The 25,318-nt window shown below is 44.7% G+C and overlaps 1 protein-coding gene across 3 annotated transcripts in view; it reads right to left on the bottom strand.

Moving 5' to 3' along the window:
* AIG1 (androgen induced 1) overlaps positions 1–25,318 on the bottom strand; it is a 256,874-nt gene that overhangs the window by 150,121 nt on the left and 81,435 nt on the right. The window lies entirely within an intron of this gene.

The following is a 25,318-nucleotide window of genomic DNA, read 5'->3' as shown; positions in this document are numbered from 1 at the left end:
CATGACACTCAAGAATCCCACTGCCCTCAGGAAGCTCCTTTCCTGGCCAGCTTCCTCATCTCATGCCTGGCCCTTTTCAGCTGCCAGGACAGAAGACACATTCCAGGCCCCCGAGCTCCCCAGACAAATAGATGGGTGACAGGTGGACATTAGGCCCATTGGAATCCCCAGCTACTGGAAACAGGTGCCCGAAGAAAACTGGGTTCATGGTTTGTAGCTTCTGTATTAAACTCATATGGAGCCTGAGAGCAGCTGCAACCACAGGCTCTGGTTCACTTCTAAATAGAACCATTACTATGTGGCAGCTTGAGATTATTGTATGAATCCTCAAAAGGGAAAGATTATGTTTGCAAATGAATCTATTCCTCTGGATGTGGTACCCTTTGATTGCATTAAGTTCAGCTGAAGGGACTTTGATTGGATTACTAGATACAAATGTTTTACGGCTTTTGATTGGACCACATGGGTGAGGCATGACTCTGAGTCCCTGCCTCCTGGATGGGTCTGCTATAAAGGGACTCACATGGAGAGACAGAAAGGAAAAAGGTAACTGACATATGAGAGAAAAAACTCCAGTTTTGCCCACAGCTGAGCTGCAAGGACAGAAGCGTTAAGGGACAAGCTGTATTCCAGGAAAGAGCAGACTACAGGATTGCTTAAGTACAAAGCCCCAAGAGACGGGGCCTATGAAGCAGCTCAAGTGGTGATGGTGAGCTGGAGGGGAAGGCTGAAACGTCGCAAAGATCTGCGGCCATCTTACTTCAGCATGTGGCCACACACAAGGATCAACAGTAGCTGACTTTGGTGAGAAAGCATCTCTGCTGAAACCTCAATTTGGATATTTCATGGCCTTGGAACTTTAAGCTTTTACCCCCAAATAAATCTCCGTTATAAAAGCCAACAGATTACTGGTACTTTGCATCGATACACCTTTGGCAAACTAAAATAATGGATAAGTGGGAAATTCTTTGGAACTTAGTTAAATCAATGAGAAGGGTATTTCAGGGAATTCTGCCAAGAAGAAGTATTAAGAGAAGAGTTATTTATCTATGGATTGGTCTAAAAAGGCCAATGAGAGGAGGTGGGGCAAGATGGCGTCTTAGTGAGTGCACCTCATAAACTCTCCTGCAAAGAAGCGGCCAAGTAGGGTTGGAATCCTGCTGGACCGGGCTGTTTTGGGGTCTGGCAGGGCAGGAGGTGTCTGGACGTCGATTTGGAGAGACAGGGACAGAAGTGGTGCTTGCTAGAGGTAGAATTTTGGGTTTCTGACATGGAGGTCAGAAGTTGTGGGCAGGATCCCTCCCCCTAGGGCTGGCAGCCACGGAGTTCCCTGAAAACTGTTGGTTGTGCAGCGGCGTTCCCAAGCCCCGTATTTCCTGGATGCAAGGTTCCAGGGTCCATGTCTCCTAAGCCCCTGTAGTCCACTCTCTGCAGACTCACATACCTTGAGTCCACAATATCCCAGACTTCTGATTCCCAAATCCAGCACTCCCTGAGGTCTGAGATTACCCTAGCCCTCCAGTTTTGGACTGACTCTGTGAGTGTGAGAAATTTGGTGGGAGACGCAGAGGGGTCAGGTGTGTGCGGGGTCAATTTTCTGGACTGCCCCCCCCCCTTTTTTTTTGAGCTTGGAGGAGCATACCGGCTGGCTTGGGGAGCACCTGGGAAGAAAGGGGGGGCGAATCTGCTGAAAAAGCCCAATTTACCTAAACACCCTGGGATAGGAAACTTGGTCTGGGAGAAGGTGGAGTCAGAAAATCAATTAGCACCCCCTAGCACACCTAAGGGGGAGGGACTGTGGGACGTGCTTTCCAAGCCTCCAGTAGCATACTTGGGGTTCCTAGTGAGGTGTAGGTGCTCTCTCACTGGAAATAACGAGTTGTCTGTGTTGAGATGGTTTAACAAGGACCCACTTAAATCTCCTACTGGAGCCCTCATGCAGCTTTCCTGCCACCCTGGGAGAGAGGGAAGTGAGGAAGGGAAAAAGGGGGAACATCAGATTCCTAAGCGTTTTACTTAACTGCAAAGAGGATTCCTCGCTTGAAACTTTGGTGGTTTTTTTCTTTCTCTTTCTTTCTTTTATTTATTTTTTTGTAGTTGGTTTGTCTCCTTGTTTTTTCCTTCCTCTTTATTCCCCCAAGGTCTTTTTTCTTTTCTTTACTTTTTTTCTCTTTTTCTTTTTCTTGCTTGCTTCCCACCCCCTTCCCTCCCCTCTTTGTTTCTTTTTCTTCCTTTCTCTTCTTTTTTATTTTATTTTTTATATTAGGTGCTGCAGGGAGCACTTCACATTTACTATGTTTCCTCATCCACCATTTCCTCTTTTCTGTGTGTATTGATTTTGGCCACCAACACTACCCCCTTTCCTCTACATCTTTCTATCTCCCATCATCTATTGTTTCTCTTACATTCCACTCCCCTTTGTTTGGCCCCCAAAATTTTCTGAATTTTTATTTCTAATACCTTTGTTTGGTTTTCTGTCTTTTATTCACTCTTTATATTATTGTCTTTCTTTTCTCTTTCCCTCTCTCATGAAAACACTGGCCTTTTAATTCATACTATATTCCTCCCCATATTTAGTTGACTGTCTCATTATAGGTACTCTACTTACTGTTATAACTCTACACAGCTTACATGAGTCTAATATCTGTTCTCCGAGATCTCACATGGTTCCTCTGTTAACATTTGCAATCAATACTACTATTATACATTTCTTTTCTTACTCATTTTGCTTTCCCTGGCCATAATATTTTCCTTCAAGTGAACTTAGCCAGCAACAAGAAAATAGAATAAGAAGAACAAAGTGACAAAGAGAAGACATAACACATACGCAAAAACAACAACTAATTAAACCCCAAGACTAGACAAAGAAGCTAAGGAACCGATTAAACCTGTCAAGATAGAATGATGACCAGATAGCAACAAAAAACAACAAACCAAACCAGTAATCAGGAAAACATGGCCCAATCCAATGAACAAACTAAAAACCAGGAAGAGGAGCAGAACATCGAACAAGTAATAAAAGCTCTCAGAACATATATTAGCGACCAGTTTGATGAAGTGAAGGAAGAGATTAAGAATATGAAGAAAACACTTGGAGAGAATACAGAAGAAATTGCAATCATATACAAAACGATAACGGATATGATGGTGATGAACAGCACAATTCAAGATATCAAAAATACACTCTCAGCAAATAACAGCAGATTAGAAGAGGCAGAGGAGAGAATTAGTGAGGTGGAAGACAGTACATCTGAAATCAAACAGAGAGTAGAACTGATCGATGAAAAGATAGAAAAATTCCAACTGGGACTTAGGGACATGAATGACAATGCAAAAGGCACAAACAAATGCATTATAGGCATCTCAGAAGGAGAAGAGAAGGGAAAGGGGACAGAAGGGGTCTTGGAGTAAATAATGGCTGAAAGCTTCCCAAATGTACGGAGGGAGATGAATGTACATGTCCAGGAAGCACTATGCACCCTAAACAGCATAAATCCCAACAGGCCTACCCCAAGACATATACTTGTAAAATTATCCAATGATCAAGACAAAGAGAAAATTCTAAAAGCAGCAAAAGTAAAGAGAACCATCACATACAAAGGAGGCTCCATAAGATTAAATGCTGATTTCTCATCTGAAACAATGGAAGCAAGAAGGCAGTGGTATGACATAGTCAAGGTAATGAAAGAAAAAAATTTCCAACCTGGAACACTCTATCCAGCTAAGCTAGCATTCAAAAGTGATGGAGAGTTCAAAATATTCACAGATAAACAAAAACTAAGAGAGTATGCCAACAAGAATCCTGCCCTTCAAGAAATACTAAGGGAGTTCTGCAGGAAGAAAGAAAAAAACAGGAGAGGTAGAGTAGGGGGAGAATATAAGAACAACTAAAAAGACAAAAAGAGAAAAAAATTCAAACAAAATACGACAACACAAATCCAAGGAAAATATGGCTAATATAAGTAATTCCTTGAAAGTAATAACACTGAATGTCAATGGATTAAACTCACCTGTTAAAAGACTCAGCCTGGAGGATTGGATAAGGAAATATGACCCATCTATATATGGTGCCTACAAGAAACACATTTTAGACACAGGGAGTCAAGAAGGTTGAAAGTGAATGGCTGGAAAATAATCTTACAAGCAAACAATAACCAAAAAAGGGCAGGAGTAGCTATATTAATATCAGACAAAATAGACTTTAAATGCAAAACAATTGTGAGAGACAAAGATGGACACTACATATTAATGAAAGGGATAATCTTTCAAGAAGAACCAACAATCATAAACATTTATACTCCTAACAAGGGCGCCTCCAAATATGTGAGGCAAACACTGGAAAAACTAAGTTAAAGAACAGATGCCTCTACAATTATAGTGGTGGACTTTAATACACCACTATCAACTTCGGACAGAACATCTCAAAAGAGAATCAATAAAGAAATAAAAACTTTGAACAGTATATTAGAGGAGCTGGGCCTAATAGACATATACAGAACATTACACCCAAATACAGCAGGGTATACACTTTTCTCAAGTGCACACGGATCATTCTCCAAGATAGACCATGTGCTAGGCCACAAAAAAAAGTCTCGATGAATTCAGAAAGATTGAAATCATACAAAATAATTTCTCTGACCACAGTGGAGTGAAGCTGGAAATCTGCAAGGGCCAGAGGTCCAGATTTTGCATCAAGATATGGAAATTAAACAACACACTCTTAGAAAAACAGTGGGTAAAGGAGGAAATCTCAAAAGGAATCAATAACTACCATGAAACTAATGAAAATGATAACACAACATATCCAAACTTATGGGATGCAGCAAAAGCAGTACTGAGAGGGAAATTTATAGCCATAAATCCATACATTAAAAAAGAAGAAAGCTAAAATTGAAGAACTAACTACACACTTGGAGGAATTAGTAAAAAAAAACAACAAAGTAACACTAAAGGAAGAAGAAAGAAAGAAATAACAAAGGTAAGAACAGAACTAAATGAAATAGAAAACAAGAAAGTGCTTGAAAAAAATAAACAAAACCAAGAGCTGGTTCTTTGAGAAGATCAATAAAATTGACAAACCCTTAGCTAGACTAACAAAGAAAAAAAGAGAGAAGATACAAATAAGAAATGAGAAAGGAGATATCACCACTGATCCCACAGAAATAAAGATTATCATAAGAGGATACTTTGAAAAACTATATTCCAACAAGAAGGACAATTTAGAGGAAATGGACAAACTCCTAGAAACACATAAGCAGCCTACATTGATGAAAGAAGAAATTGATGATCTCAACAAACCTATCACAAGTAAAGAGATTATTAAAAAAAGAGAGTTATTAAAAACCTCCCAACTAAGAAGAGCCCTTGGCCAGACAGCTTCACAGGTGAATTCTACAAAACATTCCAGAAAGAACTAACACCAATCTTGTTGAAACTCTTCCAAAAAATCGAAACAGAAGGAACATTACCTAAATCATTCTATCATGCCAACATTACCCTAGTACCAAAACCAAACAAAGACACCACGAGAAAGGAAAGTAACAGACCAATCTCTCTAATGAACCTAGATGCAAAAATCCTCAACAAAATACTTGCTAATCATATTCAACAACACATTAAATGAATTATGGACCATAACCAAGTGGGATTCATTCCTGGTATGCAAGGATGGTTCAACATAAGAAAATCAATTAATGTAATACACCATATAAATAGATTGAAGGAAAAAAATCACACGATCATATCTATAGATGCAGAAAAAGCATTTGATAAAATACAGCACCCTTTCTTGATAAAAACACTGCAAAAGATTGGAATAGAAGTAAATTTTCTGAACGTGATAAAGCGTTTATATGAAAAACCCACAGCTAACATCATTTACAATGATGAAATCCTAAAATCTTTCCCTCTAAGATCAGGAACAAGACAAGGATGCCCATTATCACCCCTTCTATTTAACATTGCCTCAGAAGTACTTGCTCAGGCACTGAGGCAAGAACCAGATATAAAAGGTATCCAAATTGGAAAGAAGTCAAAGTTTCATTATTTGTAGATGACATGATCCTATACATAGAAAACCACGAAAAGTATGCAAGAAAGCTTCTAGAACACATATATGAGTTCAGTAAAGTACAGGTTATAAGAGCAATGCGCAAAAATCAGTAGTATTTCTGCACACCAATAATAAGCTATCTCAGGAGGAAATTAAAAACAAATACTGTTTACAATAGTAAATAAAAATTTAAATATCTAGGAATAAATTTAACTAAAGTTGTTAAAAACTTATACACAGAAAACTACACAACACTGTTCAAGGAAATCAAAGAAGACTTAAATAAATGGAAGAATATTCCCTGTTCATGGATAGGAAGACTAAATATTATTAAGATGGATGTCTATCCTACCAAAACTGATCTACACATTTAATGCAATCCCAATAAAAATCAACACAGTATTCTTTAAGGAACTAGAAAAACTAGCTATGAAATTTATTTGGAAAGGAAAGAGGCCCCAAATAACCAAAGACATATTGAAAAAGAAAAATGAAATTGGAGGAATCACACTACCTGATTTCAAAACATACTACAAAGCTACAGTAGTGAAAACAGCATGGTATTGGCACAAGTATAGACACACTCACCAATGGAACCGAATTGAGAGTTCTGATATAGATCCTCATATATACAGTCATATAATATTTGACAAGACCACCAAACCCACTCTACTGGGAGAGAATAGCCTCTTCAACAAATGGTGCCTGGAGACCTGGATATCCATCTGTAAAAGAATGAAAGAGGATTACCAACTCACACCTTATACAAAAATCAGCTCGAGATGGATCAAAGACCGAAATGTAAGAGCCAAGACCATAAAGACTTTGGAAATCAGTGTAGGGAAGCATCTACAGGACCTTGTAGTAGGAAATAGCTTCATGAACTTCACACCAAAAGCATGAGCAGCAAAATAACAAATAGATAAATGGGACTTCCTCAAAATTAAAGCCTTCTGCACCTCAAAGAGTTTGTCAAGAAAGTGAAAAGAGAGCCTACACAATGGGAGAAAATATTTGGTAACCATATATCCGATAGGAGACTTATAACTTGCATATACAAAGAACTCCTATATCTCGAAAATAAAAAGACAACTCATTTAAAAAATGGGAAAAGATTTAAACAGACACTTCTCCAAAGAAGAAATACAAATGGCCAAAAAGCACATGAAAAAATGCTCCAAATCTCTAGCTATTAGGGAAATGCAAATCAAAACTACAATGAGATACCATCTTATTCCCATAAGATTGACAGTGATGAAAAAAACGGAAGACTACAAATGCTGGAGAGGATGTGGAGGAATGGGAACACTCATCCACTGCTGGTGGGAATGCAGAAGGATCCAGGCATTCTGGAGGACAGTTTGGCTGTTTCTCAAAAAACTAGCTATAGATTTGCCATATGACCCAGCAATTCCACTGCTGGGTATATACCTAGTAGAACTGAAAACAAGGACACAAACCGATATATGCACACCAATGTTCATAGCTGCCCTATTCACTATTGCCAAAAGTTGGAATCAGCCCAAATGCCCATCAACAGATGAATGGATAAATAAAATGTGGTATAAACATAGAATGGAATACTACTCAGCTATAAGAATGAATACAGTACAAACATATGTGATAACATGGATGAATCTTGAGAACCTTATGGTGAGTGAAGCAACCCAGGCATTGAAGGACAAATACTACATGACCTCACTGATATGAAATAAAGTAAACCAAGCTGTCTCAGAGAGCTAGAGCCTGGATAATAGGCTTAAAGAAATTCGGGGGGTAAAGGAAGGTTACGAGCTCACACTTACCTGGGTTAAATCTATGATAAGCTGGAGGTAAATATTTGTACAGCGAAGGGATAAAATGGGGGCATAGGGATATCTTTGGGTGGGGCTTTGTGGGCTTGAGGGGGGCTATGGATGGGAGGATGGGTAAGATGGCCCAAGAAATAGGGAGTAGGGTCAGGGGAACATTTGAACATAGGAGCTTGTCAGGTATGTGGTTGAAAGTATAATGTTGAGAAAACTTTTTAGAAAATATAATAAGGAAGGTTACCTGTTTAAGATACTTAAAGGGGAGAATTTGACAGAAGGCAGGCTTCTAGGGAGTGTGTGAGTGCTCATTTTGTCATAGTGGGTTATATCATTGGATGGAGACCCATACAAAGAGCGTGAAGGTATACCCACATCCTGGGAAGGACTGATGTCTCAATTAGAAGGAATTATATTTCTTGAGAGAATTGGTGGCTCCCAATGCGTTAAGGTAGTCAAGCACGTCAAGCTTGCAACATTGTTGCAAGTATCTCTGAATATGATCCTTGAAGTAATGAAGATTGATTGTCACTGTGGCCCTGAGGGGAGGGGGAAAGAGATATTGAATAGATGGAATCGGTGTAACTGTGGGGCAATGGAAGTGTTTCACAAGATTACGCAAAGATGGATATAGGACATGTTAAATTACACCAAAAATGTATAAAAGCCTATAGGCTAAAATGTAAATCATAATGTAAACCCAAGTGTAACCATGTTTGAAAGCTATTGTCTCAACATCTGTACATCAGTTGCCCCAAATATAATATGAACATGTAAAAAGATCATCACTGGGGAAGGGACAAAGTGTTTAATGCTGGATATGTGGGAGTACCGTATATTGTATATATGAATTACTGTGATCTAAAACTTTTGTGAAGACAAACTTAATAATTAGAAAAAAAAGAAAAAGAAAAAGAAAGGATGTAGATGCTGAGGAAGAAATGAAAGAAATTGCCTTGCCACTGTACATACAGGGCAACACTTATAGCAGTGATGAAATGCAAAACATTAAAAACAAAGCTTTTTAATTTTTTAATTTTTTGAAACCTAATTTATTTTTACTTTAATTTTTCTGAGTTAGTATGTATTCTATATCTAACCTTTAAACCCATCACTATATTCCATTTTAATGGAATTAATGGAACCTGGCAATATATTAAGTTTCATTTTCGAAGAAGTTTTGGATCACAGAGAGATTCAACTATGGCAGGGGAGGAATCCTGGTGTGGGATGTTATTGATAGGGGGCACATGGTTGGGAGAGAGTCCTCCAGGGCATGTATATAGGATATGTAAAAATGTTTGGATATCTTCATAGTGGTTACAATTAAAAATGACAACTGAGGGAGTGCTGAGTTCCTAGCCAGGGGAGCGCTATCACATTCCCCAGTGGAACAGCAACAATCCCCCAAGTGTAATGGCTAAGACCAATAAAGGATGGTCCAACAATGAGCCCTTGTTACTAATGACTATGCTTATGAGCCTGTGCACCTGAAATAAGAACTAGGCCTAGAGCTGCAGGGTGCCTAAGAGTTACCTCCTGAGAGCCCCCATGTTGCTCAAATGTGGCTAGTCTCAAAGCCAAACTCAGCATGTAAATGCATTACATTCCCCCCAGTGTGGGACATGACTCCCGGGGATGAGCCTCCCTGGTGCCGAGGGATTACTACCAAGTACCAGCTGATGATGTAACTAGAAAAAGACCTTGAATAAAAGGGTCAACTCCAACCAGCAGAATATCTCAGCCTACATGTAATAGCAGGTGTTAAAAATACATTTTGACCTTGAATAAAAGGGGAAAATGGAAAGGACAAATGAGTTTATATGGATATGAGTCTCCAAAAAAGAATCAGGAGGTCATCAGAGGGGTTGCGCTTATGCATGCCTCAGCAGGATCCCATAGACAGCCAAAGTAAATACAAGCCCAGGTATTGATTCTTCTGAGGACTACAGAGACCCACAGGTTTTAAGGTCATGGTAGATGGAATTCAGTGCCATGTCAGTTGGCCCTACTTTGGAGTTTGTGTTCCTGAGTGTGATGGTGTTGAACTCAGATATGATCTTTGTTCACAAGCCTCTCCTGTTACTATTACTGGACCTGTGGTTGGCGCTGGGGTTTGGTATATGCTCAGGGAACCTGAATCTCTGGACTGTCCGTGTGAAAGCCAGGCCCTGAGCCTCAACAGACCTGCAATTCCTACCCTTTGGTTTACTGGAGTTTATATGGCTATGAGTCTCCCAGCCAGCTAACAGGGAGGTGAAGAAGGTCAACCACCACACCAGGGTGCCAAGAGTGCCTACAACTGCAAGCAGGAGAATTGCATCCATCAGCCATGTGGAATCTAAGTACCCTCTCGACATAGAGGTGGAGTGGACATCACCATCTCAGGGTCCACAGGATGGAGGAATAGAGTATGGATTAGAGTGGACTTACTGATATTCTATTCTGGAACTATTGTGATTAGTAATGGAAGAAAATGTAGCATTGATGTGGAGAAAGTGGCCATGGTAGCTGCTGAGGGTAGGGAGAGGGAAGAAGAGATGTGATGTGGAGGCATTTTCAGGACTTGGGGTTGTCCTGGATGGTACCGCAGGGATAGTTGCTGGACATTGTGTTTCCTGCCATGGCCCACTGGGCGGACTGGGGGAGAGTGTAAACTACAATGTAAACCACTATCCATGTGGTACAGCAGTGCTCCAAAATGTATTCACCAAATGCAGTGAATGTGCCACGATGATGAAAGAGGTTATTGATGTGGGAGGAGTGGGGTGAGGGGATTGGGGGCTATATGGGGACCTCATATTTTTTTAATGTAACATTAAAAAGGAAAGAAAGAAAAAAAAAAGGCCAATTAGTGCTATCTCAAACTGAGAAACTTGTTTCTGGAGGAAATACATTCAAATTCAAAATGTAAACTCCAAGCATATAAAAACACCGGGGACTACAAATCCCCATTGTCTGAAGCAAAATGAAAATTGAAAGAGAAATACTTAGGAATAGAGTGAGAAGAATCCTGCACAACTGGGACACCTGAATCCCAGCTCCACTTCTGCCTCTGTTTGAGTGGGTGCCTTTTCATAGCACCCAGCCATCATTTTGGGGGTAGAATTGATAATTGATCCATCTGTATCTGCTGTTAGGTCCTGAGTGATCTCTACTGACTAATATGAGAATAAAACCCAACTTTCCTTCCGACCTCAACTTGTTCATTCTCTCTCTTACTCCCCAAACTGGCACTTTGCTCGCTCCCTCAAATCATTACTCTCAGGCATGAGAGTAATGTCCTCTAAGCCATGATGTCCTTCCCCCATTTCCCATGGCCGGATTCTTCTGTTCCTTCAGGTCTAGCTTAAATAGACCTCCTCCAGGAAGCCTTCCCTGGCCACCCTGATTACAATTCACACCATTATTTTCTGTCACAGGCCCTGAAGAAATTGTGCTCTTTTTGTTGTTGTTCAATTGTTCATTGTCTAATACTCTACGAGAAAGTGAAGTCTCAGAGAACAGGAGTTTGTCTTGCTCACAGCTGCTTTCCGCTACTGGGCAAAGAGCATGCTGGGATAAAAATGTGCTGAATACATGATGAGTCCATGGCTGCTCCCATGGGTGCCTGACCCCAGCCTCCCACAGGGCGAGGGCCCTCCTCCCCACTCCATTTCCTCCCTTTGACCTACAATGTCCCCTTCTGCTTCCATTTTTTTTGCCCTTCTGCCTGTGGGGAGGACATGTCCTTCCTTACGAGGCCAGTCTTCCAGCCCTCCCCTTCTCACACCTCCCACCAGCTCCTGCTGCTCCAAACTGTTGAGCGGTCGGCCTAAAAGAACCCTCCTCTGGGCTCCTGCTTCAAGATGGAAGATGGGAGACCCACTTCCCGAGTCAACCAAGAAGGAGAGCGAGAAATAAAAGGAAACGGATGGAAGAGATGTGCACCATCCAGACGTGGCCTGGGGCCAGGAGGTGGGCCAGGACCAGAACCACACAGAGGCTGCCCTGAGCTACGGAGGTGGACCGGGACCAGAACCACACAGAGGCTGCCCAGGGCCAGCGACGTGAGCCGTGACCGGGAGGCCGGGCAGCAGAAACCAGATCCTGCGCCTGCCAGGCTGGGTGAGCAGAACGAGCACCCGGGGCGGCCTCCTAAGGGGCACGTCTGCCGACCTCTCTGGGAAAGGGGCCCTGGTCCCTGTCTGGCTTCAGGTGTCAGGGTGATGCCACAGGCAGGGGTGGGCTGGCCAGTCAGCTCTGCAGGACGCCTGGGTGGGCCGCTGAGGAGGGCAGGGGGCAGCGGGCCACAAGCGGAATCCCCAGCTCTGGCTTCCTGTCACCGTCCCAAAGAGCTGAGACCAGGAGGAGTCGAGGAGAGAGCAGCCGGCTCCGGATTTAGGGGTAGGAAATAAGGAAGGAAAGAGCATGGAACGTATTCACAGATCCCTCAAAAGGAGACAGAAAGAACCACGGCGAAAACAGGTAAGTGAATGATACAAACCAGAAACACGCCCCAAAGAAGGACAACTGATGATCAAAGACTTCCCCATTTAAGAATTACAGAAAGACATCAAAGCAGAAAAACTGAGATTAAAGAAGAGAAGAGCGAGCCAGAGAAGAGGGTAACTGAGTGAACAGAGCCCCAGAAAATAAATAAAATGTGTATATAAAAAACTGACGGAGGAATAGAGTATGGATTAGAGTGGACTTACTGATATTCTGTTCATGAACTATTGTGATTAGTAATCAAAGAAAATGTGGCATTGGTGTGGAGAAAGCGGTCATGGTGGCTGCCGGGGGTGGGGAGTGGGAGGAAGAGATGTGATGTGGGGGCATTTTCAAGACTTGGAGTTGTCCTAGGAGGTGCTGCAGGGACAGTTACTGGACATTGTATGTCCTGCCATGGCCCACTGGGTGGACTGTGGGAGAGTGTGGGCTATGGTGTGGACCACTGACCATGAGGTGCAGCAGTGCTCAGAGATGTATTCACCAAGTGCAATGAATGTCTCATGATGATGGAGGAGGTGGTTGTTGTGGGGGGAGGAGCAAGGTGAGGGGGGTGGGGGTATATGGGGACCTCATATTTTTTTTAATGTAACATTAAAAAAATAAAGAAAAAAAAAAAAACTGGACCCATGTGAAAGTGAAAGGCACATGGAAGCAGCTGCAGGAAGCCTGCTGCACATCTAGCGGCTGCAGAACCGGGAGCCAGACCTGCTGCAAGCTTCCTGCTGCGGGACGCCAGGTGCCAAAACCATCAGAGCAGACACCCTTTCACGGGTGCTGCTGAGCCCCCAGGAGAGGAGGGACCCACCAGGAGCCTCAGAAGCACAGGGTGGAAGGAAAGGAGAACCCCCGCGGCTGGAGCAAACTCAGGTCCCCGAGCTGCCCTGGAGGCCCAGCCCACTCCAAGGCTGGTGGCCCCGGGGTGGTGACCCAGGGGCTGAGAAGGTCTTGGGCCCAGGCGGGGGTGGGGGGACAGCAGAAGGGGGTTGGTGGGGATGGGGGGCAGGGTCAGCCGAGCCGAGGTCACAGACGGCTATCCTGCCAGAGAAAGGCAAGCTGGACAAGGCCCTCTATCAGGGCAAAGAAACTGCTTTGCCTTCCTAATGGCTAAGGTTTAATTTTAGGGAATTTCTCTGCATTCCTGGAGATCATCATCTTCCCCACTTCCCCTTTTCTTGGTATTAGTGAAAAGCTAAACTGCAGGCTCAAAGTCTTCAGGAAAGTAGTGGGGTGCTTCCCCAAGGCCCCTCCAAATCCCCCTCAGGCCCCGCCCTGTCCCCCCAGCCCCTCCAGGCCCCACCCCCACCCCTGGCTGCTGGAGATAGACTACCAGCAGCTCTTGGCTGCGCCTCCCGGAATGGGCCGTCAGCTGCAGCTCCTGCACCCGCCTGCTGCAGGTCTCCCCACCATGGGGCCCAGCGTCAGTCACGGCACACAGGAGCACCAGAGCCACAAGCAGAAAGCGTTTGTGACGAGTGACCCTCCAGAGGAAGTGTGTGAGAAGGGCCTGTCTGCAGCACCCCAACCCCGCAGGGCCGGCCGCAAAGGAGGGCGCCTGCTCAGGGATCTTTGGGCCTGGACGATGCACCCCACAATCCAGAAACTGGATCTCGCCCAGTCTTCTGCAACTGTGCTTCATTTAGGAGTATTTCAAGGCGATCCCCCACGGCGCTGAAGAGCTGGCCAGCCCTTCCCCGTAGGAGGGAGCACCGCCACGTCTCAGCAGCCACCGCGGGTGGCACAGTCCCCCAACCTCCCGCTCCCCCTGATCTCAATGGACGTCTGAGGTGCAAGCTTCTCTGCATCTATCCGGGGATATCCGAGGCTCCCGGGTCAGAGGCAGCCGCGGCCTGCGGGGCCGACTCTCAGGGCAGCTCCGAGCCGCCCCTGCCTGCTCCGGGGCCTTCACGGCCGTGCTCGCCCCGTCCCGGGCCGTCCCAGCAGCCTCCCGTTTGTCCTTGGTCCCAGGGCTATCCAAGGACTTGCCAGCTGATGACCCCCGAGGGCTTCTCATGGCTTGCAGACGAAAGTCAAATGCCCTTTGGGAACCCAGTGGCTTCTTGGCACCTGCCCCAGGGTGCCAGTCTCCCCAAGCACTTCCCTTTCTGCTTCCAAAACTGCAGCTTGTTTAATTAAAAATGCATTCAAAAAAGGCAAAAGAAAACTTTTCAAAACCCAGGCTCGAGGCAGAGCTCCTTTCGGTGTGCGTTTCCCCCACTCTCTCAGCAGAAGCAGCTCCTGCTCTCCCTGCCTGCCACAGCACCCAGCTCCCAGGGCTGCCTGTGCCAGCTGCCGGAGGCCTCCTCCGGCCTTCGAGCCGGCACGTCGCTGCCCTCCCTCGGGGACGTGGCCTGACCCTCAGGGCCGGGGGCCCAGACCCTTGCCCCGCACTGCCCCCTTCTCCTCCTGGCACTCAGCCCGGTCGTGACCCACCAAGGGGCTGCGCAGCCTCTGCTCTCTCTTCTCAGTAGAACACATACGAGGTGGGGCCCTGTCCATCTCTCCACACACAGCCCTTCTCTCGGGGCTTCAAAGTTTTTATTTTTAGCTCTGTTTTGTTTTGAATCATCTAAGAAGTTGCAAAGAGGTAGAGTGAACCCCTGTGTGCCCCGCACCCTGCTTCCCTCGTGACATCTCACAAACCAGGGTGCATTTTCCAAACCAGAAAGTGGGTCTGGGCACAATCCGCATAATGAAACCACAGGCCACACTCCGATTTCACCAGACCCGGCATGCAGAGGAAACTGAGTCACACGTGCACACCTGCGTGGCCACCAGCGCGGCCAGGACACAGGTGGCTCCATCGCCACGGTGGAGCTCCTGGTGCTGCACAATGCTCACCGCCCACACCGAGCCGTTGCTAGAGAACACTCGCGTTTACCCCTCCCGGGCTGGGTGGAGAGCGGCTCCCAGCGGCCAGCCCGCAGGCCCTGGCCAACGCCTTCGCGAGCAAGGCCTTGTTTAAGAATCACAGCTACCCCGAGGCAGCTGCTCTGGCTTTTCTGATTTTATAGATGAAGAAACGTGACTTTAGAGAGTTTTAATACCTTGCCCACAGTCAAGAAGTTGGTAAGTGCCAGGCTGTGATGTGAGCCCAGGGCCCCTGCTTTCAGTCACTTTAAACAATTCCTTGCAGAAAGCAGGTCTTAGAGACTTTCAGATTAACTAGTAAGGGAATGAATGGATAAACTAAATGCCAGAGACGACCTCAGGGCCTTTTCTGGGGCTCCTTTAGAAGCCTGCCTGGGGAGAAGTAGCTCAAGGGGTCGTGCGCCTGCTTCTCAGGTATGAGGTCTCAGATTTGATCCTGGGAACCAGGGATCTAAGCCCATCTCGATTTAGAGGTGGAGTGGACATCACCATCCCAGGGTCCACAGGATGGAGGAATAAAATATGGATGAGAGTGGACTTACTGGTATTTTACTATAAAACTATTGTAACTCTAGCAATGGAAGAAACGGTAGCATTGATGTGGAGACAATGGCCACGGTAGCTGCTGAGGGCAGGGAGAGGGAAGAAGAGATGTGATGTGCGGGCATTTTTGGGACTTGAGTTGTCCTAAATGATATTGCAGGGACAGGTGCTGGACATTACATATCCTGCCATAACCCACTGAATGGACTGGGGGAGAGTGCAAACTATAATGTAAACTGTAATCCACACGGTGCAGCAGTGCTCAGGGTGTATTCACCAAATGCAGTGAATGAGCCACGATGATGAAAGAGGTTGTTGATGTGGGAGGAGTGGGGGTGGTGGGTGGGGTATGTGGGAACCTCTTATACTTTTTAATGTAACATTTTTTGTGATCTATATATCTTTTTTTTTTTTTAAGGCAACTTAATTAAAAAAAAAAAGAAAAAAACAATTTGCGGGAGCCGGTATAGCTCAGCGGTTGGGTACCAGCTTCTCCCATAAAAGGTCCCAGGTTCAATCCCCAGCCCTGGTACCTCAAAAAAAATAAAATAAAATAAGCCTGCCTGGAGCAGGAACGCAAAGAATGTTTGGTGAGTAAACATGCTTAATCATTCTAGAAAAACCAAAAGGAAAAGGAACACCGTCCTGTCCGGAGAGTAGCCGCGGGCTGCCCTCCGGCTCCAAGGCAAGGAGAGTGAAGCGGCTGGGACCCCTCGGGGAGGCCCTGTCCTGCGCCTGCTCGCGGCCAGCCGTGGGAAGCTCAAGCACCCTCCAGGGCAGCGGCTCCCAAGTACTCGGCCAGGTACACCTTTTCTCTGGCAAATCCACAGCCCCAGAGGAGAAGTGGTGCCGACCTGACCTGCTGCTGGACGACAGGATCGAAGGGGTTCGGCTTTCACCTGGGGGCCGTGCCCCGTCCCTGGCTCGGGTTCCAGCCCCTGCACTGCTGTCTTTCCCAGAACTCCAGCTTGTGAGCTGGGCCCCCTTCTGGACAGGTGGGGTGTCCCCCACCCCCACTTGGGCCCCTCGCCGCCCGACAGCCCTGCCTGCCATTCCCCACCGGCTGCAACACGGGAACTCGGGCTGTCCCGTGGGCTTTGCTTCCCCCCAGCAGAACCCACGTGGTGGGGGGCTGGCCCGGGGGTCTTCTCTGGGGAAGAGGGATGTTGACAGGCGTATCACCCTGCAGGGGAGGCGGCCTGGCCAGCAAAGCGTGTGCGGTGAGAAGGACGGGATGGAGAAGAGGCGGCAAGGAAGGAGAAGATCCGAGGGCCATGAAACAGGGCGGAGACGTGCTGGGGCCCGCCCGCTGATACGACCACAGCGGGGGCGATGGCTGACCATGCGCAGGACGGCCACCAGGAGCCCAGAGAGAGTGGAAGGACGCAGCGGGTGCGAGGGGCCGCCGGCGGCTCCGGGATCCCACTGACCACTAGACAAAGGCACGGGGCTGGACCAGCCGCCTTCCGAGAAGGCCTTGGGAGCAAGCGTCACGATGGGTGTGCGGACCCCAAGGGGACCCGGGGGCGCCCGAGTGACCTCCGCGCTGGATTAGACAGTGCAGGAGGACTTGAGGTGCTGGCTGCTCTCCTGGGAAAAGAACTAAAAGCCTAAAGACACAGTCGGGAGGTAGCCCTCCACTGCTTTATTTATGCTTTCAGTGTTTCTCTTTGAAAATACAGATATATGGACATACACACGCATGCATGTGTTCACAATGTGTGTATATATGCTCATGCACACATATGTATTTATTATGTTTTTATATATATATATATCCTCTTCTTAAAAATACATATAAAATGATAAAACCTTGCTTTTGAGTTGTTTTGAAACATACCCAGGAAATTTAAAGCATCTTTTAGATAAATGATTACAGGACAAAAAATGGTGAAACTGCTGGGGCCAGAAATGAACAGAGCGAGAATGCGGGCAGGGGTGGCACGGGGTGTTCCCAGGACGCAGGAGAAAGGAGACGAAGACTTCGGGATGGGCAGCTCCATGGGAGGGAAGGAGAAGGGGAAAGTGAGGACACGCGCCCGTGGTCGCCTCCACTCTGTGTGGAGAGCAGAGGGAGAAAGAGAGCACGAAAACCATCCCGAGAGTTCACGGCCATAGGCGGCCACCACGTGAGGTCGTAGCTGATCTGTGCTTTCCAGACACCAGACCATCGTAACGGGGGGAGCACCTTAAAGTGGCCCTGGGTTGAGACCTGCTGGGTGGTAGTACCCCCAGGGGAGAATCTTTGCTGGAGGATGCAAAGCTTCTATCTCAAAAACTTAATGCAGATAAGGTTACTGGGAATACAACTCAGGAGGTCAAATATCTCAACACACAAAAGAAGACAAGGAACCATCAGGTAAATCAAACACAGCAACAAAGTTAATCCAGAGGGAGAAAAAAATAACAGCAGAATGAAATCAAATCTGTAGAGGTCTCAGATCCTAAAATTATCAGACAGAGTAAGAAGAAATAACTGTTTGACACGTTTCAAGAAATAAATGACTAATATAAAAAAAAATTAATGGAATTTCAAAAGACTAAGCAGAGCTTTAGGAAGTATAAAATATAACTAAAATACACAATAGAGGAGCCAAATAGCACAGTTAACACAGCCGGAAAGGAAATTAGAGAAATAGAAGCACCAAAAGTAATTTTCTAGATTTGTAGCCTAGAGAAACAGAGTAGAAAATATAAAAGAAAGGTCATGAGACATAGAGGAAAGAGTGCAAAGATATGTCTTACATCTTCTTTGGAGGTCCAGAATCAGACAAAGCGAGAGAAGAAAATATTGAAATAATGGCTTAAAACTTTCCAGAACTGTTTAAAAATTCCAAAACTCAGATTCAGGAGGTTAAAAGAATAACATATAGAATAAAGTTTTAAAAATCCACTGGGAAACAAATCATTGTTTAACTGAACCGTAAGACAAAAGGAGTATCTTAAAAGGATCAAGGGAGAAAAGAAAATACACTGTGTACGTAGAATCAGCAGTTAGACTGAAAGCTGAGCTCTCACACGAGAATGGAAGGCGGAAGGCAGTGGAACGACGCCTTCTAAATCCTGAGGGACACTAACAGCCCGCACAAAAGTCAGTGGCCAACATATTGATCTTTCAAAAATTAGGGAGAGAGAAAGGCATTTTCAGATCATCAAAAACGGAGAGTGCTTGCCATCACCAGGGCCCTCACAAAAGAAAACGATAACGGCCAAACTCCAAGCAGGGAAAGACACGACCCCACCTGGTGCTGCCTCCAGAAGAACCCAGGTCTTCTGCCTCCAGCCTCATCAGGGGAGGCCACCTCGGAAGGTGGCGATTTTACCTTTCCAGTAACGAACCCTCTGCTCATGGGTTCAAAGTTAGAGACACTTTAAACTGAATTCCACTCTAGAATAAATAAATTGAGGTTTCTTTCACTGTCAAGTGACTATTCACAAAATAATTACAAAGATTTTCATAAACCTCATGCAAGACTATCTGAGATGGACCCTCAACTAGCTTTGATACAAATATTTGGGTGTTTTGTGCATCCTAAAGTCAATGAATAATTAAACTCTTGTCTTCATCTCTTCCTTTTCTAATAAAAGGGGACTAGAGCGGAATTATTAGACACAATTATAATAAAATGAATATCCACATGGCAGCTCTAAGTACATAGGAGAGACATCCAGCTGACCACAATAATTTAAAGTTACTATCTGAGAATGAAATAAGGAAAAATCTAACAATTTATTAGTTTTATGGTCTATGAGTAGAAGCCCCCTGTACTGGAGGAACGCTGGCATTTGGTAAGTTGACTGTGGTGTCAGAGCAGATGCTCTGTAAACAGAAAGAACTCTAAGAGTGGAAGAGGAAGCCTGAGCATGTAGACTGCAGCCTGCACAAGAAGGACGCGTCAACAGAAGGTCATAATGAAAGGGCTATTATGATTGGACATTAAAGAGCAAGAATGTGTCCCCTGACCATCCAAGGTAGCCTTCTGCTCTACCTAAGAAGGCAATCTATGGCGCAAAAGGATGCATAGACAGTGATAACTTGATGCCACTGGCCACCAACATCATTCGATTATCTCGCCTTGCCCTGATCTCAAGTTCATCTGGAAATCGTCCAACTGCCTTTGGCTTCTTCGAAACTGTTTTTCTTGCAGAGAATTTGCAAGACGATTTTTTCTCATTATTAATCAATTATTTTCCTCATTTAAACTTCAGTGTATTATCACTTAGCATGAGTCTATTTACTGGGAGATGGATTACTGCAAATAGAGTTATATATCACCTGGGTCCTCTGTCCTGGACTACAGCAACATTTGAACACTGACAAGCACATTGGATGCCCACAGATGTGCTCACTGCACTTATACGGAGATACAAGAGGAAGTAAGCTAAGGGTCTTTAGTCTTTATTTTAGATTATATGCCTTAATTATCTAGGAAAATGTGTAGGAAACTGTGCACATACTTTGTAGTGGGGAAGAGGATTTTTGGAGAGGTTTTTTCTTAGTATCATCTCAACAATATATTAATGCTCCTTTTTTCCTCTATGAACAATTTACCCTTTAATTTTAGAGCTTGAACATCTCTAAATGGAAGAGTATTTGCAAATACTGTGGGTTTTTTTCCCCAAATGTGAATAATTGTATAGGGCTTTTCTAAAAACCTTTCTGTGGGGTTTTCTTATTATAAAAGGAATAAATGCTTATTGTGGAAAATCGAGTGGGCTTTTGTTTTCGCCTCATAAATTTTTGTATGATGATCTATGCTGTATAAATAATGTGGAAGGAATCAGCAAGCAAGCAGTTGTCTTTGGGAGCAAAATGGCTCAAAGATGCATTGTAGATACAGCCCAGTGTTGGCACTCTTTCTGCCTCATGACACTGCAGGATTTTTTTTTCTTGGCATTAGGCCTATCTGAATTCCTTGTTATCTGCTTAGGACCCTTCCAGAATTTCTGACCAATTATGGATTTTTTGTGTGTGAGTGAGGAACACTTCTCTTAAATCAAAAGCCGGGAGGTTAAACTAAGTTAATCACTTTGAAGCTCAGCAGTTCAGGACGCTGCCAAGTGATGGGAGGGGCATCTGTTTTGATGCTGATCTGAAGAAAGATGGTGAGTGTGGGGCCCAGAGAACACTGGCCTCCAGTGGGCCATGTTTTCCCTGGAGCACTTGCTTTCTTCCTCCGACTGCATGACCTCTTTGCTTGAAACTCTTTGTGATGGTTAAGTTCATGTGTCAACTTAGCTAGCTGATGGTGCAAGCTCTGACCTGATTGTTCCTGTGAGGATATTTCATGGACTTACATCATCAGTAAGTTGATTGCATCTATGGCTGATTACATCACAATCAACTGAAGAGACTGCCTTCCTCTTATGCAACCAGTTGAAGGCTTTAAAAGGAGAAGGGATAATTTCAGAAGTCAGAAGAAATACTTTCTACGTCTCCTTCAGCCAGCCAACTTCTCCTGGGGAATCTGCTGAAAACCTTCCTTGGAGTTCCCAGCTGTTTGCAATGTGTCTTATAGAATTTGGACTTGCCCTCCCCACAGTGACGTGAGCCCATTCCTATAATGAATGCTGTCGGTTCTGTTTTCCTGTAGAAATCTGAAAGACTGTCATTCCTCTAACATGGCTGACCAGATATCCAATGTGGCAGGCATTTTTCTACAGAGTGATGGATGTAGGGTGAGATGACCGAATACCTGAATGTAACTTGTTTGTTCCCCTTTCTCTCCCTGTTGCTAAGATACAAAGGAAGGAATTACATGTAAATTAGATGGTAATGAGATACAACCATCTCTTAGTGCCAGATTCTGTTTCTTGTGGTCAAGAATATCTTGCTAGAGCAACGAAGTGTGAAAAGCAGCTTCAACCACTTGGCTGGACCTGCACAGAAGGCAGTCCTGCCCATCTTCATCAACTTGCCTGATTAACAGTGAAATTCCCACCCTGTACCTGCCACTTTTTTGATCATGCAGTGTATGTGCAAGCATGATTTCCTCAACATAGTAATCATACATTTTTATAACTAGCTATGCATGTTCATATGCATAGAAGCTAATGCATAATCAAAGCAAATGCTAAGTAGAACCTTAGGCACTTAAGCAAGAGTGAAACCACAGCTCAGGGAGGGAGTCAGGTCTGAATCACTTTAGGCCGACCTTGGCTCCTTGTCTCTGCAGACACAATCAATGTGAGTTTTACCTAACTCTTGTGTTGGAGTTTTCTTCTCGCCATCTCTGGTTATCCATAAAGGCCCTGCGTTGAGGCCTAACAATAGGACCGAAGCTGAGCGAGAACCAGATGCTATGGCTGGGACGACATCAGTCCTCCACATCCCAGCCTCAGGAGAGCATCAGAGTCTGCAGTGACAGGTGACTGTCCCCTTGCAGGACACCTCTTGTTTTATGCGAGACCCTCTTCTAGAGAAGTGAAATAACGTGGTAGCATGTAGCTAGCGACAGCACACTATCTGCCATGGGGTCAGTCAAAGGCCTCTCCCCATTTTCCTGGCCTTCTTTGCGCCTTTCAATATGAAGGGCATAAGCAAGTTCCTCCACACACCTAATATCATAATATAGAAGACAGCGAAACAGGCAAAGTTTTTACAGGAGGCACCACGAGCTTCAGGTACCCGCTGCCCCGGGAGCTCCAATGTAGTGTGTGCTGTGTGTTGGGGTGGGGTGGGATATCCAGGTGGGTGTCTGAATGTCCAGGCAGAAACTCTGAACCAATGAGCCTGGGTGGCCTCCTCTGTGGACTGATGGCCAGTTTTGTTTTCTGCTGAACAGCAAGCTCGTGTAACCCTCTGCCCTGCGGCATCACGGCTTCCTTCCGGTTAGCTATTTCATGCTTGTATGAGGGCAGCTGTTCTTATTTGTAGTTGACTTTAAGGCAAATAAGGGGGGCAGGGGACCTCTCTAAGACCAAGGGGTGAACTGATGACGATAGAGGCAGAACCCCTCTCTGCACTCATGTTTTAAACCAGGCACACTGTTGATTTTTGTGGCGGATTCTTCTTTATTAGCCTGGGGATTGCACAGGGACTGAAAGTTCACGCAGTATGTGTAGGTGGGAAGTCCACCAGCTCCTTCCTTTGGGGAACAAGGGAACTATTTATATGGCCTGAGAGAACACAGCGCACTTTGATCCAGCCAAAACAGAAGAGGGGGACCTCAAAATCCCCACAGGGACTATCGTAATCTCAGGCACACGCACAGAGCAAATCATTGTTGCCTTTTCTACATAGAAAAAGATGTTAGGGTGGAAGAATAGGGAGAAGGAAGAACAGCAAAGAACAGCATTGATTCCTGGACTTCCGGCCAACCACTGTGGTGGTCTACAGAATCTTGGAACAATTAGCCGACACTGGCACAGTCATCTTCCTCAGATTCCAGAAAACAAGTAAAGGGCTGCAGAAATGGGGCAAAAGACAAATTTTTTAAAAAGGCAACTTAAAACCGGTAGGAGATGCCATAATGTCCTTGCCGGCCTCTCATCACCCCTTCCCGGGTGCGGCGTGGAGCCAGGCTGCACTCCCACTGTGGGTCCTGGGACCTGGGCAGGGTGCAGCAGGTTGATCCCCATGTGCATCCTGGGGTGACTGCAAGTCAATGCCAATAACTTTGGTGGCAGCTTGAAGGACTGAACCAGTACACTGGTCTCTGGATTGCCCTCCCAGAACTTTCCATGCAGACAGAAGCAGCTTGCTCACAGCTAAAACAGTACAGAAACATTAACTGAAGTCACCAGTGACAAAGGATTGCCATCTTCAACATACATGAAAGTGCACCGAAGGCTGAAGTGAATCGATTTCATAGAGTAGGGGGGCGTTCAGAGTCCTGTAAACTGGGGTTTCCTAAAGCAAAGAGGCCATGCCCAGGACAAGACGCAGCCTCACAAAAGAAAGACATGACCCCGCACTTTAACCTCAGGTTAATCTTCTGACAGGAGGGCAAAACTCTGAAGAAAAACCCAGCCAACAGAGAGCCAATTTGCAAAGAGTATGAAAGGTATTTTCTACACTGGTTTGTTCATTGTGTTAGTGCCAACACTCAAGGAATTCTCTGTCATATCATTATCTGAATAAAAATTTAAGAAATACACAACTCAAAAACTAAATCCCTGAGTTAACTCATCAAAATATTAAATGTACAATGTGCAACAAAAGAAGCAATGTGCAAAGGAACAGAAAAAAAATGGCCAATACAAAGGAACAAAAGAAAACCAGACTTTGGACTTAACAGACAAAATTTTAAAAAAATTTTTAAGTAAAATATCTGCAATATCCTTAAAAAGCCAAAGGAAAACACAGAAAAAGAATTTAAAAATATTGGGAAATGATAATGAACAATATAAGATTCTAAATAAAGAGAGGGAAATTTTAATAAAGGAACCAAACAAATACTGGAGTTGAGGATCACAACACTGAAATAAAAAATTCCCTAGAGGGTTTCAACAGCAGATTAGAGCAGGCAGAATAAAGAATCAATGAACTTGAAGATAAGACAATAGAAATGATTCAGGCTGAAGAACAGAAAGACAAAAAGAAAGAAAAAAAAATGAATAGAGTCTAAGAGACTTGTGGATACTATGTTAGTCAGCCAAAGGGGTGCTGATGCAAAGTACTGGAAATCTGTTGGCTTTTATAAAGGGTATTTATTTGGGGTAGGAGCTTACAGTCACAAGGCCCTAAAGAGTCCAACTCAAGGTATCATAAGAGGTACCTTCTTACCTAAAGTCATTGGCCACGTGTTGGAGCAAGATGGCGGGTGATGTCTGCAAGGGTTCAGCTTTCCTTCTTCCTCTTAAGGCTCCGTGGTCCCACCTTCTTCCCATCTCATCTGTAGGGTGGCATAGGGCTCATCTCTCTTTGTCTGGGACTCATTTCTTTCTAGGCTCAGCTGCTCTGCTCTCTTTATAAGTTCAGCTGTAGACTATCAGGCTCATGTCTCTTCCCTGGGCTGCAGGGTCCTCTGTGTATCTACTTCAATGTTCTTGATTGACATCCATCTATACAGGCAACCAAAGAGGGCAGCGCCTCAACCCTGTACTCCCTAATGACATGGTTGAATCAAAGCCCTAATCTTAACATAATGTAATCAAAGGCATCTCAGCTGAACCTAATACAGTCAAAGGGTATCACATCCAGAGGACCAGACCAGTTTACAGCAAAATGAAATTTCTTTTTTGGAATTCGTAAATAACATCAAACTGCCACAATATACAAATAGCCAATAAACACATGAAAATATTCTCAACACCATTAGGGGAAGGAAGTCAAAACCACAATGAGATACCATGGCACACTCTCTAGAATGGCTAGTGTGTGTGTATGTGTGTGTGTGTGTATATAATAAAATATAGTAAATTAACAAGTGTTGGAGAGGATGTGGAGAAATAGGAACACTCACTGTTTGTAAATGGTACAAGTGCTTTGGAAAATGGTTTGGCAGTTCCTCAGAAAATTAAAGAATTGCCATATAAGTGGTATGATGATTTGAAGCTTATCCACACTTTCACTGAAGTATCATCAAAAGGTCCTACTTACAGTGGGTTT

This window comes from Dasypus novemcinctus, chromosome 11 (genome assembly GCF_030445035.2).
Source record: "Dasypus novemcinctus isolate mDasNov1 chromosome 11, mDasNov1.1.hap2, whole genome shotgun sequence".
Classification (NCBI taxonomy): Eukaryota; Metazoa; Chordata; class Mammalia; order Cingulata; family Dasypodidae; genus Dasypus; species Dasypus novemcinctus.
The sequence above is the reverse complement of the archived record's forward strand: the minus strand, read 5'-3'. Positions and strand labels throughout refer to the sequence as shown.